Below are 18323 nucleotides of genomic sequence, written 5' to 3'. Positions count from 1 at the left end.
CAGGTAATTGGGAACATCAAAAGATTGTTGTTAAATAAAGAAAACCGGATATCTCAAATTAAGGAATTTAGCACATTTTCTATGTATGGGAAGATGCAAGAGTCTGGGCTCATGGAAATCATTCCTTTGATAATGCGCCTTAGCTGTCTGGGGCCTGTATTTTGACATCATCAGTTTCCTCAGGGCTCACTGCAGGGAGTGGCTGCAGTCTGAGGACTGCTAGATGGCAGGTATTTTCAGCCCTGAGTTTCCTCAGGGCTCACCAGCTCACCTTGGAGGGCTGCAATCATTGGTGACTGTGACATCCTTTGTTTATTGATATGGCAGGAAATATTCCATTGATAAATACTCCATTCCATTTATAAATAGTCCCTTTATCACCATGATTAGAATACTTTCCTGAGCCCTTGTGGCCTTCTTTATTTTCAGTCAGCAAAGGCTGTTCTGTGATTCCGTCCCTGGGTAATTTGGACCAGTGACCCTCAGATCTGAAGCTTTGAAGCCACCTTCCTTATCACGCCCTTCTTCGCGGCCCTGAGCCTGAACCATTCCAGCCTCCATGCCCAGCATCTTCTCAGCCTCCTTCCCTCACTCCACTCCACCACTTATCATGGAATAACCCCTAAGATAGGCGCTTTGCTGATTCTTTTGTTTTCTATTTGCTTCTCCTGCAAACTCTTGTCAAAGCTCAGGAAGCATGTCCTGGGCGTGCATTCAGTGCCAGACACACTCTTGCCTGTGTCCATGGTCTCTGCCTTGGTTTCTGCTGAGCACTCCTTCTTTGCAGATCGGGTGTGGAGACTACAGGTTGGTCATGGGCTGAAATGTCCCTGGTCTCCACTTTTCATAGCTGTGAGCTGTCTTCTCAATATTCCTATTAAAAAAATGAAGTCATGAGAAAGGAGATAATTTCTTCTTTAAACTAAGAAGAGCATCTCCATAGCTGAGCCTTTCTGTACTTGACATACTGTTGGGAATTGCATTCACTTGATAGTAACAGAAACCAGAAAAAAGTGACTGGAACAGCTTAGGGTTTTCTTTTCTTTTCTTTCTTCTTTTTCTCATGTAAAAGAAATGTGTATTGGAATTTCCTGGTGGTCCAGTGGTTAGGACTCTGTGCTTTCACTGCTGAGGTCACGGGTTCAATCCCTGGTCAGGGAACTAAGATCCCACAAGCCATGCAGCATGGCCAAAAAAAAAAAAAAAAAATGTGTAGGTAGGCAGGCCATCCAGGGCTGATGTGGCAGCTACATGATGTAATCAATAGTCCGGATTTCTTGTGTGGTTGATCTGCCTTCCTTAGTGGGTGGCTTCATCCTCAAGGTCACCCTGATTTTCAAGGTGGTCATTTTAGATCCAGTCAGCACATTGGAATTTCAGGCAAGAAAAGGGAAACTTAAGGAAAGGGCATAAAGCAGGTTCATACCAGCTGAGTTAGCTTCTTTAAAGAGGTTTCCCAGACACCGCAGCTACCCAAAGACTTCCAGTGAAATCTCATAGACAGACCTGAGTCACGTGACCATTCCTAGCTGCATAAAATGTCTAAGAAGTGTCCTCCAGCCCTGACTTCCCTGCTGGGTACATTACTACTCCAAGTAACTGGGGGGTGGGGGGGGTGGCGAAGAGGTGTTAGAAAGAAAAAAAAGGACAGTGGATAATGGGAGGAAAGTAGAGCCTTGGTCACATGTGGAAGGCAGCAGGGAGGGGCTGGATTGAATGTTACATTTCACCTGTGACCTGGTGACTCAGTGACCTCAGGGACAGTCTTATACCCACTGTAACTGCCTGTGGGTGGAAAGCAGACCTTTCTGAGTAGTGAACATTCAAAATAAGAACAGAAATCTTTTACCAATGTGACATGTGTTATGCTTTCCAAGTTCTTTCATCTCCTTTCTGCCATTTAACGGGATACATGTGTCTAATCCATTCAACCAGAAAGAAGCAGGTACCACCGGGGCAACCACAGAGAGAGAGGAGAGCCATTGTGCAAATTAAGACAACAGCAATAAAACTTGTCCCCATGATGGATGCCTCCTCCCGCCAGAGCACAGGGCTTGAAGAGTGGATGGGCTGATTTTAGCCCCACTGGCCCCTCTTGTGAGCACCTCTTTGCCATGAATAATCTGTCCTACCACAGGGTGGTCCTGGCTGGTGTATCCCTCCCACCCAGGGTGATTCCATGCACATGCATGCAGAAGGCACTTGGATCCGCTAAGGAATTCTCTTGGGAAATTTTGTGGGTTTTTTTTTTTTTTTTTTTTGCCCCTAAGATTCAGGAAGGCTCCTTTCTCCATGCTGGGCTTTAAATTAGTTAATCATTTATTTTTTATTTTTTATAAGTCCTTAAGTGAAATGTTCCAAATTTAGAGACACACATCTGTCAGAGTGGATTTTAAACAAATTTCATCTCAAGGTAACAGTAAGTAATAATCAGACAACACTTGCACTGGTGATTCAGTTCCTCGGGCTTTATTTTTTTCCTGATTTAAAACTCCAAGATGGTACAGGTGAACCGGTTTGCAGGGCAGAAATAGAGAACAAACACATGGACACCAAGGGGGGAAAGTGGCAGGGAGGGGTGGTGGTGGTGTGATGAATTGGGAGATTGGGATTGACATGTCTACACTAATATGTATAAAATAGATTACTAATAAGAACCTGCCGTATAAAAAAATAAATAATATTAAATTAAAACAAAAAAATCCAAGATGAATTTCGAGAGATTTTTTGTGTTAGAACATGTACAAAGAGAGGGAGGTTCTACAAACAAGGGCTGTGGACACCTCCTGGTGGCGGGACCACCTCCCTTGACTGTAGATGAGACCCTTGAGAGCAATGGCACCTGGTGACAACTCTTCCTTTCTCATTTGTATTACTGAGAGCTGAGCTGCATCTGTCCTCTAACTGATTTTACAAACGAGTAAGCCTACAAAACATAGCAGAAAAGTGTGCCAGAGCTAAAGACCAAATAATAGTTCATTTCATTTCACCCCTTCCCCTTTTTAAATTTACCTCATGGAATTTTATTGAGCTAAGGCTTGCTATTCCATCTTCCTTTAGTGACCATTTATGAGCTTCATATCATCTCAGATGAGAGTTACTATTACTAGAAAGTCAACTGCAAGCAATAGCAGAAAGCCTCAGTAGAGCAGCTTAAGCCAGTAGCCTTCAAGCTGGGCTACCTTCACCATAATGTGTACATGAAGATTTCCCAAGGGCTACATGAGACAGAGTTTGGAAGTGGTAAATTTCCACCTTTGTTTACTCTAGTTTCCCAAAACTGGTCTGCCTGACAAGGTGTTGTGTTTGGTTGGCAGATCCTCTGTCCTGCCACACTTTTCACAATTCCCTGACTCTTATTTTACAGAAGAAATGGACACCTTTCACCCACCCCCATTCTCCGCATGGTACATTGCCCCAGGGTGGAAAAGTAGGGGTACCAAATGAATAATTCAAAATCTAATGACCGAGCCAGAAAGTCTTTATAATTCAGATGATTTGTAATTCTTTGTTTTTAACAAAAGCCAAAGATGAATTTTGATTTTTCAGCTGACAGACCTTTAAAAGTAACTTTTGATGGTAGACTGCTGTGAGAATAGCATATTCATGTGGCATATTATTCTGAAGGTGTTCAAAGAATGAAAGTACATCATTTTCAAGGTGGTTCATAACAAAAGTCTTAGTGCTCCTGCTACTTATTTATGTGAATAGTTTTTCAGTGTTTATGTAACTAAGAGATATTGATCCAAAACTGTCTCATTTCAGAAGTAGATAATGTTTATCTACAGATATATAAATTAATTTTAAAAGAATTGAAAAAACAGCCCCTCATCTCATTGTGAGATAGGTCTCCAATAAAATTTTATAGTTTGTGTTAGGTGACTATATGTTTTGAAATATGAAATATGTTTATGTAGCTTTGACCAAATTAATGCAAGTATTAAAACAAAGAATGATAATTTAGTACAAATATTAGGCTCTTAGAGGCTTACTGTTATAGGAACTATAAATATTAATTTGAATACGTATTTTTGATGCTTAAGGCTATGAGAGAATACTCTATATAATTCTTTTAAGCATAAAGATACATAGACTAGAAATAAATTCTCTGGGGAAAGTGGAAAATAAATAAAAATTCAAGAAGAAAATGGAATGATGTAAAATTTCCCAGTGAAAATGAGCAGTTCATTATCTATGTTAAGAATGAAAAAAAAAAAAAAAAGGATGAATGATGGTATCAAACTGCTGAGGTGTTTACAACCCACTGCATACATTTAACAGAGTGATGCAACTGTTTGTTTATTTATTTATTTATTTATTTATTTTTATTGGAGTATAATTGCTTTACAATGGTGTGTTAGTTTCTGCTTTATGACAAAGTGAATCAGTTATACATATACATATGTTCCCATATCTCTTCCCTCTTGCGTCTCCCTCCCTCCCACCCTCCCTATCCCACCCCTCTAGGTGGTCCAACTGTTTATTTTTAAATCATATAATTGCAATGACTGGAAATGACATCCTATTCAATTATTAAAACTTATGATGAGATATTTTAGATTTCAATTAAAAAATGTATTCTTACAATGTATTCTGTCAGATATAGTTGAGAAGATCTCATTTTTTTGTCATTGGCTTACACAAAAAGATGGTTATTTTTCCTACATGAGAAGTAGATGGGAAGGAAGTAGACAACTGATGGCATTGGTTCAATAGCTCTACAATGTCAGGAAGAGCATGTTTATAATTCTCCCTTTTTAACTCATGGTTGCAGGATGGCTGCCCAGCTCCAGATATCATGTCCATGTCCCAAGGAGGACAAAAAAGGAGAAGGGGCAATATGAGCTAGTAAACGTTTTCACAGAATTATCTTTCCTCCTCCCCTCGCCAAGAGGCTTCTTTCCTCTTGCCTAGAATTCTGTCACTGGACGACTCAAGGCTGTAAGAGGAGCCATAAAAAATCTCTGCATTGGCAGCTGGTGAGGACTAAAAGACCTGTAAGGGTGTTGGGTTAACCAACCTGTAGTGTTTGATGCACATGGCAAAGGGCCAAAAAACCCTCCACAATGCTTGACTCATCGAAGAAGAATTTTCTGTGCTTTGATATTTTGTCCTGGTCTGTATTTATACAGCAAAGCATCCAACAATCTTGGGCACAATGACAATAATAACTTTCGTCTCTTGGTTACAGTTTCTGACTGGACCTGAGGAAGCATCTGGCTCAGAGTTGACCTCAGTGACTTTCTAAGTGTGATGGGGACCACGGCAGGGAGAGCCAGAGGATGGTTTCCGTCACAGAGCCCCAGCCTCGATCTCTGTGCAGGTGAAAAGAGGGAATGGAATTGTGACTGTTGACTCCAACGACAGTACAGAGAGGAAGGCATGTGCTGTCCATCAAGGGACTATTGCCACAAACGAGTGGGAACTAAGCTTTAGTGGTTTTAGAAGGGTGAAAGTTACCTTCTTTAGAGTTCTGTAGAAAATGTGATTTGCAAATGGATTCAGTCAGCATGGCTCTGAAAACTGTGCAGAAGACTTTGTACTAGTGACTGGGGTAAGTATTAATAACAAAATGTCCTCACATGTGTGGGAGAGTGGGGACTTTAGACTCATCAGTAGGTGCCAAACTTAACCTCAGTGTCCTCATTAAGCCTGCCCCACTCTTTGCTAATCTTCTCCCCTTTGCCTGGCATTAAGGTTTGTAAAATGCTGGAGTAGGTATCAGGATCGAGGAGATGAAGCATGCCCCAGGGACTTTTCTCCTGGCTTTGCCCTCCACAGACTACAGGGAATCTGATGCCATTTACACTAGAAAGCAGTTCAACCAACAAGAGCAAATAAAACCCACACGGTCCCATAAGTGGAAAACTAAACATCAAATTTTAGCAGCACTCTCTCCTGAACTCCTGCTACAAAGCTTTGTGGAGGGCTAGTGAGTCCAGAAGAGTAGTACAGAAAAGAAAACAGGGACACAGAAGGCCCAAGGATGAGGTAAAACTGTGCTCAGAAGGAGGAAAATCTACATTCTGCATAAAAATCCTGAAAAAGAGTTGTGGTAGATCAAAGCTATGACAACAGGAAAGAGACACGAAAGCATGAGGGACCTAAGGTAACAGTCTTGGAAATGCGTCATTTCTGAGGGAGGAGAGGGTAAAAGGGAAGGGAGGCCCTCTTTGGATATTGGGTAAAAAAAAAAAAAAAGCAACCAGGGAAAATGTGAGTCCTGAAGGACAGCAGGAAGCTTGAAGCTTGGACAATACAAATCCCTAAACCCATCACCAAGAAACAAAAGCCATACATTGATGAGACTGTAGTTGCAGATTATTTGCTATAGAATCCTGCATATCATTAAATATCTACATATGTCTGTCACTGGATATCTTTGTCATTCACTGTGTTATGAACAGGAACATGAATGAAATACTGTAGTGACTTTTTCCGCAATTAAAAAATTTAATTAAATATATATGTACGGTATATGTAAAGGCTCACATGTCTGATATGTTTCATACCTATCAAAAATGAGCACATTTAGAATATTTTGCCTGGTAATATACTTTTGATCAAATGTGAAATGGCATATTGAAGTTGTGGTAAATGGCTCCATTAATTGGTCCCAAAATGGATTGGGATATGGAAACTAAGAAACTATGGAAATTGACTACTTAGAATGTTTCCTAGGACCAATTATTAGCCAAAGATCTTTTTTTTTCTCTTGATAATCTTATCTATTCAGTAGTTTGAAAATATAAAAATGTACTTGAACTTTCTATCATGTTCAAATGCAAATACAGTCATGAAAACTACATTTTCAAGACACTGAAATGGAAATAACAGACAGTTATTTTCTAACATAACTATGCTACCAGAAGTGGGTCTGCTGGATTTCTGGTTCCAGAAACGGCAGGCCAGGTAGGCCAGTTATGAGGTTTCTCAACTTTGAACCCACCTTTCTTTGCCCTGCTTTGTGATGCTGCACTCTGCCAAATGCATCCCCAGCTCCCTCCCTCTCGGACTCTGCTAACAGGGGACACCAGGAGTAGACTGGAAGGCTGCAGAGACAGGTGGGATTTGGGCCATCCTGCTTGCTCCCTGCTCCTGCCAGCAACACCACATCTATGGCTTTTCATGGTGGCAGTGATGGTTTTAGTACCAGAAGTGGTTTTCTGTTTGTAGCTCTTCCGAATTACTGGAGTTAGCCTCATTGGGCCCCTCACAGATATTAGGACTAGCAAGATGTGACTGCCCCTTCCAGGTCTGGGTTTCAGCTCTGTGGATTTCCCTTCTGTGTTCCTAAAGCATCGACACCAGATAAGAAAGACGCTCCTTCCCTCTCCTAAGCTTTGCACAACTCCCATCTTCAAGACTCTAAATTTTAGTAATTCTCACTCTTTGTTTCCTTAGCACAAGGGGTTGTGGCTGCTTTCTGTAGCTACTAACTCTGTAATGCCTCAATATCTCTCATTTGGTTACGGAGTTCTCCAAAATCTGGTGGAAAGTCTTTATTTTAAATTCTCTCTGTTAAAATAACTGAAGAGGTGAACAATGGCCTGGGCTTTTCTCTTCCTACTGGATTCTGACTAATACACTAGGTTATTCAGACTATCCTTCCAGTAGAAAACAAATTGAAGAAGCTGGATAACATATAAAACAACAATCTTCGAAGCATCAAAGGACTAATAGGATGATAAGGAATCATTAGGCCAAATTCAAAATGCAAGCTGGAGCTCTGAGAGGCAAGGAGAGGAAAGCAGTTTGCCCTAAGGGGATTTGTTGATCCCATCAAATGTGGATTGAGGGTTTGGCAGGCTGACTGGCGGAGATTGGCAAGAGCAAAGACCTTGGAACTGAAAAGTTCCTATCCTTACATTAAGGGTGAACCAGAGATAATTCTGCCTCTGCCCTGCCACCTGCATAGGTCTGTGTGGCAAGTTGCCTTGATGCTGAATAGAGCAGGGGTAATATGAAAAGAAAAGATTAAAACAAGACTTATCCCTGGGAAACTGTCATCATAGGCTGGCTCCTATTTGGGAGGAGAGAGAAAATAGGGAAGGATTATGTGGAGAAATAATGAGAAATATTTTGAGAATTTCCTAGAGCTGACAAAAAACATCAATTTACAAATTCAAGAGGCAAAATGAGAGACACATTATAGAAAAAGCGTAGAATTCTAATGACAAAGAAAATCTTTAAAGCTGCCGTGGGAAAAGATAGATTAATGTTCCTGAAGCCCCACTTACTCCCAACTTATTTCTCACGTTAAACAAAAGTGGAGACTAGAAGATGATGGAATGTTATCTTCAATGTGCTGAAAGTAAGTAATAATCAATTTAGCTTTTTTATGGGGGGGGTTATTATTACTGATTCAACTTCATTACTGGTAATTGGTCTGTTCATATTTTCTATTTCTTCCTGGTTCAGTCTTGGGAGATTGTACATTTCTAGGAATTTGTCTACTTCTTCTAGTTTGTCTATTTTATTGGTGTATAATTATTCATAGTAATCTCTTATGAGCCTTAGTATTTCTGTGGTGTCAGTTATAACTTCTCCTTTTTCACTTCTGGCTTTATTGATTTGGGCCCTTTCTCTCTTTTTCTTGATGAATCTGGCTAAAGGTTTATCAATTTTGTTTATCTTTTCAAAGAACCAGCTCTTAGTTTCATTGATCTTTTTAATTTTTTTATTCCCTCTTTCATTTATTTCTGCTCTGATGTTTATGATTTCTTCCCTTCTACTAACTTTGGGTTTTTACTTTTTCTAGTTCCTCTAGATGTAAGGTTAGGTTGTTTATCTGAGGTTTTTCTTTTTTCCTGAGGTAAGGTTGTATGGTTAGAAACTTCCCTCTTAGAGCTGCTTTTGTTCCATCCCGTAGATTTTGGATTGCTGTGTTTTCATTTTCATTTGTCTCTAAGTATTTTTTGATTTCCTCAGTAATTTATTAGTTTTTTTAGCATATTGTTTAGCCTCCACGTTTTTGTGTTTTTTGCGGTATTTTTTTTCTTATACTTCATTTCTAGTCTCATTGAAGTGTGGTTGGAAAAGATGCTTGATATGATTTCAGTCTTCTTAGATTTACTAAGGCTTGTTTTGTGGCCTAGCATGTGATCTATCCTGAAGAATGTTCTATGTGCACTTGAAGAGAATATGTATTCTGCTGCTTTGGGATGGAATGTTCTATATACATTTATTAAGCCCATCTGGACTAATGTGTAATTTAAGGCCAGTTTTCCTTGTTGATTTTCTGTCTGGATTATCTGTCCATTGGTGTAAATAGGGTGTTTAAATCCCCTACTATTACTGTGTTACTGTCAATTTCTCTCTTTATGTTGGTTAATATTCATTTTATGTATTTAGGTGCTTTTGTGTTGGGTCCATATATATTTATATATTGTTATATCTTCTTGGATTGATCCCCTTATCATTATGTAATGTCCTTCTTTGTCTCCTATTACAGTCTTTGTTTTAAAGTCTATTTTGTCTAATATAAGTGTTGCTACTCCAGCTTTCTTTTTTTTTTCTTTTTTTTTCTTCAGCTTTCTTTTTATTGTATGGAATACCTTTTCCCATCCCCTCAGTTTCAGTGTGTGTGTATGTAGTTAGTATCTTGTAGATATAAGATATATATATCCGTTTAGCCACTCTGTGCCTTTTGATTGGAGCACTTAGTCCATTTAATTTTAATGTAATTATTAATAGATATGTATTTATTACCATTTTGTTAATTGTTTTGAAGCTGTTTTTGTAGTTCTTTTTTGTTTCTTTCTTCTTTGTTTGCTCTCTTCCCTTGTTATTTGATGATTATCTTTAGTGTTATATTTGGATTCCTTTCTCTCTCTCTTTTTTTCTTTGTGTGTGTGTATGTATCTATTATATATTTTTCGTTTGTGGTTACCGTCAGGTTTATATATAGCAATCTGCATATATGGGGTACTGGGGTCAGTGCAGTCTTGCTGGTGGGTGGGCTTGGTCCTGACATAGTCAGCTGCAGGACTACAGTGGTCCTGGGGCTGTTGTTGGCTAGTTGGTAGGTGGGGCTGAAGCCCAGGGGGTCCTGGAGCTAGTGCCAGCCCCCTGGTAGGCAGAGCTGAATCCTGGGGTCTCTGGCTGTGGAGTCTTGGGGGTCTCAGATTTGGTATGTTAGCCTGCTGGTGGGTGGGGCTGGGATCCAGGGGGTCCTGGGGTTGATGTCTGCCCACTAGTAGATGAGGCTTGTTCCAGGGCTAGTGCTGGCCCAGTGGTGGGTGGAGCCAGGTCCCAGAGTTTCTGATTGCAGGGCTCTGGGGATCCTGGAGTTGGTGTCAACCCACTAGTGGGTGGGGCCGGTTCCCATCGGCTGGCTGCAGGGTCCAGGGAATCCTGGGGCTAGTGCTGATGCACTGATGGGTGGATCCAGGTCTCCTGGGTCCTCTGGTGGGTACGGCTGGGTCCCAGAGTGGCTATAGGCTCAGAGGGTCTTATGGCAGCCTGCCTGCTGGTGGGCAGGTCTGTGTTCCCACAGGCTAGCTGCTTGGCCTGAGGCCAAGGTGACTCCTGACGGGCTGGTGAGCAGGGCTGGGTCCTGGAGCTAATAAACTAGAAGGAGGATTCCAAACTGGTGCTTATCAGCACCAGTGTCCTTGTTGTAGAATGAGTTCCCCAAAATGACTTGCTGTCAGTACCTATGTCCTTGGGCTGAGCTCCAGTTGCCTCCTGCATCTCTGGGAGGCTCTCTAAGATCAGCAGATGGATCTGACTTAGGATCCTTTCAAATTACTTCTTCTGCCCTGAGTCCTGAAGTGTGTGAGATTGTATGTGCACACCTTTTAAGAGTGGAGTCTCTATTTCCCACAGCCTTCTGGCTCTCCCCAAAGTAGGCCCTGCTGGTCTTTAAAGTCAAACATTCTGGGGGCTCATGTTCTCAGTGCAGAACCCTGAGCTGGGGAAGCTTGATATGGGACTCAGACCACTTGCTCCTTGGGGAGAACCTCTGCAGTTGCAATGATCCTCCTGTTTATGGGTTGTCCACCCGGGCATATGGATCTTGACCATATTGTGTCTCCACCGCTCCTATCTGTCTTGCTGTGGTTCCTTCTTTATATATTTAGTTGTAGAAGAACTTTCTGCTAGTCTTCCTGTCTTTCTCATCAATAGTTGTTCTGTAAATATTTGTAATTTTGGTGTACCTGTGGGAGAAGGTGAGCTCAGGGTCTTCCTACTCTGCCATCTGGCCACTCCCCTGTCAATTTATCTTTTAATAATGAGGGTGAAATAAAACCACTGCCAGGGGCAAAAGGAGAGAATTCTTACCAGCTGATTCTTGATAAAGGAAATACTATAGGATATACTTTAGGAAGAAGTGATCCTATAAGGAAGGTCAGAGATGTAAGAAAAAAGAACAAAGAGAAAGTATATGAGCAAATCTAAGCAAGCATTGATAGACATAACATTTAAATCTTAATAATTTTATAATTAAATTATTAAATTATGTTGAAGTAAAAAATATTGTTTTCTGAGGTTAAAAATACAGACTCAAAATGTGTAAAAAAATAGCATGTAAGTCAGGAGGGGGTAAATGAAACTTCTAGGGTTCTTGTCTTGCCCAGAAGTAGGTAAAGATATGGATTAATTTTTGATCTTGACAGGTTGTAAAGGCATGCTGTGAATCTGGTTTAACTTATTTGAAGAAAAGAGCTAAAATGGAAATCATTAGAGGGAGAAAATGGAGTGACAAAAAATACTACAAGCTCTAAAGGAAGACAAAACGGAGAGGAAAGAAAGAATAAGAGGGAGAAATAGAAACATGGTAGATATAAACTATATACTCCAGTTCAAATACAAAGATTGACAGACTTGATTAACAACATCAAGCTGATTGCCATTTCAAGAGGCACATCTAAAACATGAGGATACAGGAGGGTTGATTATAAAAGGATAGAAAAAGACAGGTCATGTAACATTAATGGAAAATAAGACCTGAATAATTAGGAATAATATCAGACAAACAGACTTGAGGTGAAAAACTTTACCAGAGACAAAATTGTACTTTTGTAATGAAGGTTAGTTATTTCACTGGCAATGTGTGGTACCTGAAACTATAACTGTAAATGTATATGTATCTAATGCTGTGACCTCAAAAACTGAAACAACAAGAGAAATTAGAATCATAGTGGGAGATTTTAAAACATTTTTAATGACAAATTTCTAATATTTGTAAAAGCAGAACTTCCCCATGCCCAACACTTAGCTTCAGTGATTACAAACTCCTGGAAAATTTTCTTTCTTTTATATTCCCACCCACTTTCAACTTTGCCTCTGTTCCCTGCCCCAAATTATTCTGAAGCAAATCCAAAACATCATAATACTTCATCTGTGTCCCAGAATGTATCTGAAGAGCCAAGGTATCTCTTTTTAAATAACCATAATAACATTGTGATGCTTCTCCAAATGAATAGTAACTATTTAATATCGTCAAATATTGTGCTCCTATTTCTCTGATATTCATAAATTTTTAGAGTTCGTTTGAATCATGTCATCTAAAATTTTAATACTCCTGATATCTGACCCTCACATCTCCTTCCTTGTGTGATTTTCTTAGCAGCATTTGCCATTAACATACTATATATTTTATTTATTACTGTGTTTAACATTTGTCTGCCTAGCAGAAGACTACCTGAAATAAAATTGGTTAGCAATATAATTGTTGAATACAAATAAGATTGGAGTTAGACAAAAAAAAATTATTTTGCTGATACATTATGAGAGGTACCAGATGACATTTGGGCTGGAGACTTGTAATGCCTATAAAGGTCCACTTCTCTCTCTCTTTCATCACCATGGCTGCAGTTGTGTAAAGGATGCATCATCAGGCGCTCCCACCCCCTGACCCCTGCCCAGCACCTGGGTGCCATCCTCCAGACAGGGGATGCAGCACACCTCAAGCCCCACACCGTCCAGTAGCCATGGTATGAGCAGTACCTGCTGGATGTCTTCTTGTTCCCGCTGGTGGTCACCCTAGGCACCTCGTGGCTCTGTGGGCAGCTGCTGGGCCTGGTGGCTGGGTGGCTGTGTGGGACCAGGAAGCTGAAGAAGGCCTGAAGCCAAGTGGAGCCTTGGAGAGGGTGTGCTGGGGAGCCACTGGTTCTTTGAAGGCTTCCTGCAGCACTGTACACCGCTGGCATCCTCCCCATCACTTTCTCTTGATAGGACACACCTTTCTCCTATTTTCTGCCTCTTTAGGAATCTTTATGAAGAACTCTTGGGTTTCTTTTTAAAAATGTTGTGGTAAAATATACACCACATAAAATTACCATTTAAGGGAGGGGATGAGGAGACAAGGGAGGAGTGGTGAAGAAACAATAGTATAGCCTTGGGGGCAGGGTCCTGATTCCCCCTCAAGAGATATACAGTAAGTCCCCTACATAAGAACCTTCAAGTTGCAGAATTTCAAAGATGTGGACGCGTGTTCCATCAACATCAGGTGTGAGTGAAATTGCAGCTTGCCCTCCGTCCCCTATTGCTGACAATCCTTTAGCTCTACCATCTCCCATTTCCTCTCCCTCCTCCAGTCAGTAACTCTTCTTGCCTGTTCACTCGATGCCAGCCCCTGGATGCCAGCTGTTGTACTGTAGTACTGTACTTTTCAAGGCACTATACTGTAAGGTTAACAACGTTTTCTTTATTTTTTGTGTTTGTTTGTTTTTCATGTATTATTTGTGTGAAAAGTATTATAAACCTATTACAGTACAGTTCTAGGTGATTGTGTTAGTTGGGTACCTAGGCTAACTTTGTTGGACTTACAAACAAATTAGACTTATGAATGCGCTCTCGGAATGGAACTAGTTCGTATGTAGGGGACTTACCATGCATAACGTTATCTGTGAGCTCCTCTGCAGAGCTAAAACCCCCACCAAATGGAAGACCTGATGAAGCACTCCTCGTTCCAGAGAAGGTCACAGTTCTCCCGTCATCACCTGACGCCAGATGATCTCTGGATTGAAGGAATGCGGGGCCCCCGCACACACCCTGATCCTTATCAGCAACCCAGCCCCTGGACTATAAGACTCTCTCAGGCACCCCCCACGCCTGGGTCGGGACACACAGTTTTGAGGGCATTAGCTCACTGTGACCCCCTTTGCCTGGCAAAGCAATAAAACTATTCTCTTCTACTTCACCCCCCCAACAAATATTGTGGTAAAATATACACCACATAAAATTACCATTTAACCATTGAGTATACAGTTCAGTGGCATTAAGTACATTCACATTGTTGTGCAAATGTCACTACCATACAATTCCAGAACATTTTGCATCTTTCCAAACTAAAACTCCACACAGGTTAAAGGATAGCTCCCCATTTCCCATCCCCCTTAACCCCCGCCAAGCTTCTAAGCAACCCATGATCTACTTTTGTGTCTCTGAATCTGAACCTGAGCTTCTGGATTGCCCCTGACCAATGGACACTTCTACTCAGACCAGCCTGCTTCAGCCTCTCTGTCCAGGAGGCTTCTCAGGCTCTTTCCCTATTTCTCCTTCTTTCACTTTTCATAGAACTCACATGAGCTATTTGGCTGATTCTTCCATGTGGGCCTTCTTGCATCTCCTTTTCATCTCGCCTCACAGCCCAAGAAGCCTGGTCTCCGTCCTGCAGGTCAGCAGGGACACCCCTCCCAGGACCCCATCTTTGGTCTCTGCCCGAGTCCCCTCCTGCACAGAGCACCTCCTTTGCTGTCAGTCCTGGAGCCTGCCTTTGGTCCACAGCTGATGCTGCTTGCTTCCCACTTTTCACAGTTGCCTCCTCAAGATCCCCACTCGAATAAATGGGATCATGGAAACCTAAGTGGAGAAATGGAACTTACATGTAAGGCTTGGGGTCTCAGGTCCAAGAACCATGGCCGTGCCTAAGCCTCTTGATTTAGGAAACATTCCATCTGCCACCTCATGTAGCAGAGAACATCCCTATGTGTGGTAAACCCTTAAGGATGACATTCAGTTCCTAGTAACAGAAACAAGAAAAAAAGAATGGCTTAAATACTCTGGAGTTTGTGGTTGTTTTTTCTTCCCTGGACACAACCTGGAGACTGGATGTGGAAGGCTGGTGTGGTGACTCAGCCTGCTGTCCACAGCTTTTTTCTTTTTTTTTGGACTTTTGACCTCTTGTCTTATACTATTGTCCAAGTTGCCTCTCGGGTTTGTTGCTCTCATGGAATATTTTACCTTCAATTATCATGTCCACCTATTTGCTTTTGCATTCTGAAATGGAAGTAAATTCCTCCTTAAAAGTTCTAGTGTATGGTATCTAGTAGATTAAAACATGGTGAAGGGCCTCCCTGGTGGCGCAGTGGTTGAGAGTCCGCCTGCCGATGCAGGGGATACGGGTTCGTGCCCCGGTCTGGGAGGATCCCATATGCCGCGGAGTGGCTGGGCCCGTGAGCCATGGCCGCTGGGCCTGTGCATCCGGAGCCTGTGCTCCGCAACGGGAGAGGCCACAACAGTGAGAGGCCTGCATACCGCAAAAAGAAAAAAAAAAAACATGGTGAAGAAAATATTAGAAACAAGGGATGGCCCTGGAAACTGCAATTCTGGATTGCTTAATTCTGGGTTGTGAAACACATCTTGAAATAATTCAAATGAAAACATGAAACAGTTACTACAAATGCTCCCTGCAGAAATAGGAAAATGCCCACACCTGCCAGTGATGAGGTGGGATTGCTTGGTTGTATGGACAGCTGGGTGCCTGCTCTCCACCCATTTCTGTGAGTTCTCATGCTGCAAGTGTGTCCCACACAGGAGCATGTCACATGCAGAAGTGTGTGTGTATGTGTGTGTGTGTGTGTGTGTGTGTGTATGTGAGCTAAGGTTTTATTTCCACAACTCTTATAAAATCTATTAAACTGGTCTTTGGCATAAGTTCCTTGAGGGACAGATATGCAGCCCTCTCTGTGTTGTCATTGGAATGAATGGCCAGAATTGTATTCCCCTCGTAAGCAACACAGAGGTCTAGGGAGGAGGCTCCCTGGCTTGTAACTCCCTCTCTCCTGCTCTCACTACAAAATCCTTCCTGATCTCTGGTAACTCAGTGAGGCCAACTCTTTCTGGTGCTTTCTAGGCTCTGCCCCAATCCATGAAATCTGATCAATAGCAGCCAATGAGCCAGAAGGATGCCTCCAGTTTGTTTCCGCCAAGCATCCTACACAGGGCTGGCTGCCAGCATGGCCTTGATGACCTGGGAATCTGATCTCATCACTCCGTGATTAAAATCCTTTGTTGGCTACCACTGCAGGGAATACAAGGCCTCTGTGATCTCTCTCTGGCTACCACAGCAGGCACGTCTCGAAAATTCTGAAATAGACCCCCAAATATGTTCAGTTGATTTTTAACAAAGGTGCAAAGACAGTTCAATGGAAAAAGAAAAATCTTTTCAGCAAACTGTACTGGAACAATTGCACTGGGTTGGCCAAAAAGTTCGTAGTTACCACAACACACCTACTAGAATGGCTAAAATTTAAAAGGCTGACAATACCAATAGTTGGCAAGGACATAGAGCTACTGGAATCCATACGTTCCACTGCTGATGGGAACGTAAAATGGTACAGCCACTTAGGAAAATCGCCATACAGTTTCCCCAAAACAGTTAAGCATCTATGTGCCAAATGACTAAGCCATTCCAATTCTAGGTATTTACTCAAGTTAAATGAAAATATGTATCCACCTGAAAACTCGTGCACAGATATTCATAGCAGATTTATTTGTAACAGCCTTAGCCTAAGAAAAAACGAAATGCCCATAAACAGGTGAATGGATAAACAAGTTGTGGTATATCCATAAAAAGGAATATTGCTCAGCAGTAAAAAGGAACATGCTATTGATGTACTCAACTATATACATGGATCTCAAAATGATCTTGCTGAGCGAAAGAAGCCGGACTCAGAGAAGTGCCTCCTGCATGATTCACTTATATAAAATTCAAGAAAATGTAAACTAATCTCTACTGACAAAAAGGAGACTAATGGTTGCATGGGGCTGTGGGCTGTGGGAGGGTGGACTGTGAATGTGGTGATGGAAATCTTTGCAGTGGTGGCTTTGTAGGTGTATATATCTATCAAAACTAAGTGGATGCAGTTTATTGTACACAAGTTAGACCTTAAAATTGATTTGAAAATCTTTATGGGTGAGATATGCCTTTAAGTGTTTTTCTATTTGGGTACCTTAAATTTTAGTATTTGGGAATTATTGGTCCATTTGAATATAACTGAAAATGCAAATACATTATGATTTCCAAAACAGTAGAGCTGGTACAGTTTTGAAAAGGGAGGCAATATGTGTGTACAAGAAGTAAGGTCATTTCCTGGAGAATCAGAGGGACTAATGGTAAAAGCCTAGGATTAGAGGTCAAGTTCACATACCCAGACCTAATGCATGTTTATTTTATGAATGGAACCTGGGGTCTTCCATAATTATAACACACAATTACACATTTGAAAAATTATAAGCACAGTAAGATATTTAATTTTTGAGCTTTAATGGACATTAAACATGACATAAACTAAGGATTTAGGTATAAAATACCTATTTTTGGAGTTGCATTTTAAGATTCTGAAAGGAAGTTCAAGATGCCATTTATATTTCCTTTCATCATTCTGCTTATCTGTTTCTACATTACCACCATCTCATATTGATTCTTTGTGTACCTGTCTACCCCAATGCTCTCTAGATGTGGTTTTACCTCATGTCAATCTTTCGTTGTTTTGTTTATCACATCCTAATTGCAGGCTATTAAGAGATGGTTATGTTATTTATTTAAATGTCAAAAAATTATTCATGTAAAAGGAAGTAAATGAAATGTCTATGGTCCTACACAAACTTCTACTTAGTACAAGGACTTAACTACTTCTGAAAAGCAGACTTTGTATTTTAAATGTCCTTCATATAAATACATTTTATCCAGTTCAAAAATTTGATTCAACCAACAATGACTGATTTCATATCTGTACATGGTACTGGGCATTTTGGAAGATGCAAAGATGAACCAGACTCTTTCCCAGTCCTCTAAGAGCTCTCAATTGGCTTTCCATTGTCTTACTGATTAATTAAAAGGCAGATTTATCTGTCATTGGTAGTGCATCTTGTCTAAGCGATTGTTCCTTAATAGCTTATTAGTTTAGCTTAATAATTTCACTTAGTGAAAGTCAAATGAACAGCTTGATACCATGAGGTCAGCTGCAGCAAGAAGGGGTATTTTGGGATGAAATGGCTAATGGTGTGTGGAGAAGAAACTCAGAACTACCCTGGGGTGGTGGTGGGGAGCACATCTAATCCATGTCAGTGTCAGCACCATCTTAGTGCTT

The sequence above is a fragment of the Mesoplodon bidens genome (genome assembly GCF_964165515.1).
Source record: "Mesoplodon bidens genome assembly, chromosome: 4".
Classification (NCBI taxonomy): domain Eukaryota; kingdom Metazoa; phylum Chordata; class Mammalia; order Artiodactyla; family Ziphiidae; genus Mesoplodon; species Mesoplodon bidens.
Note: the sequence above shows the minus strand (reverse complement) of the source record.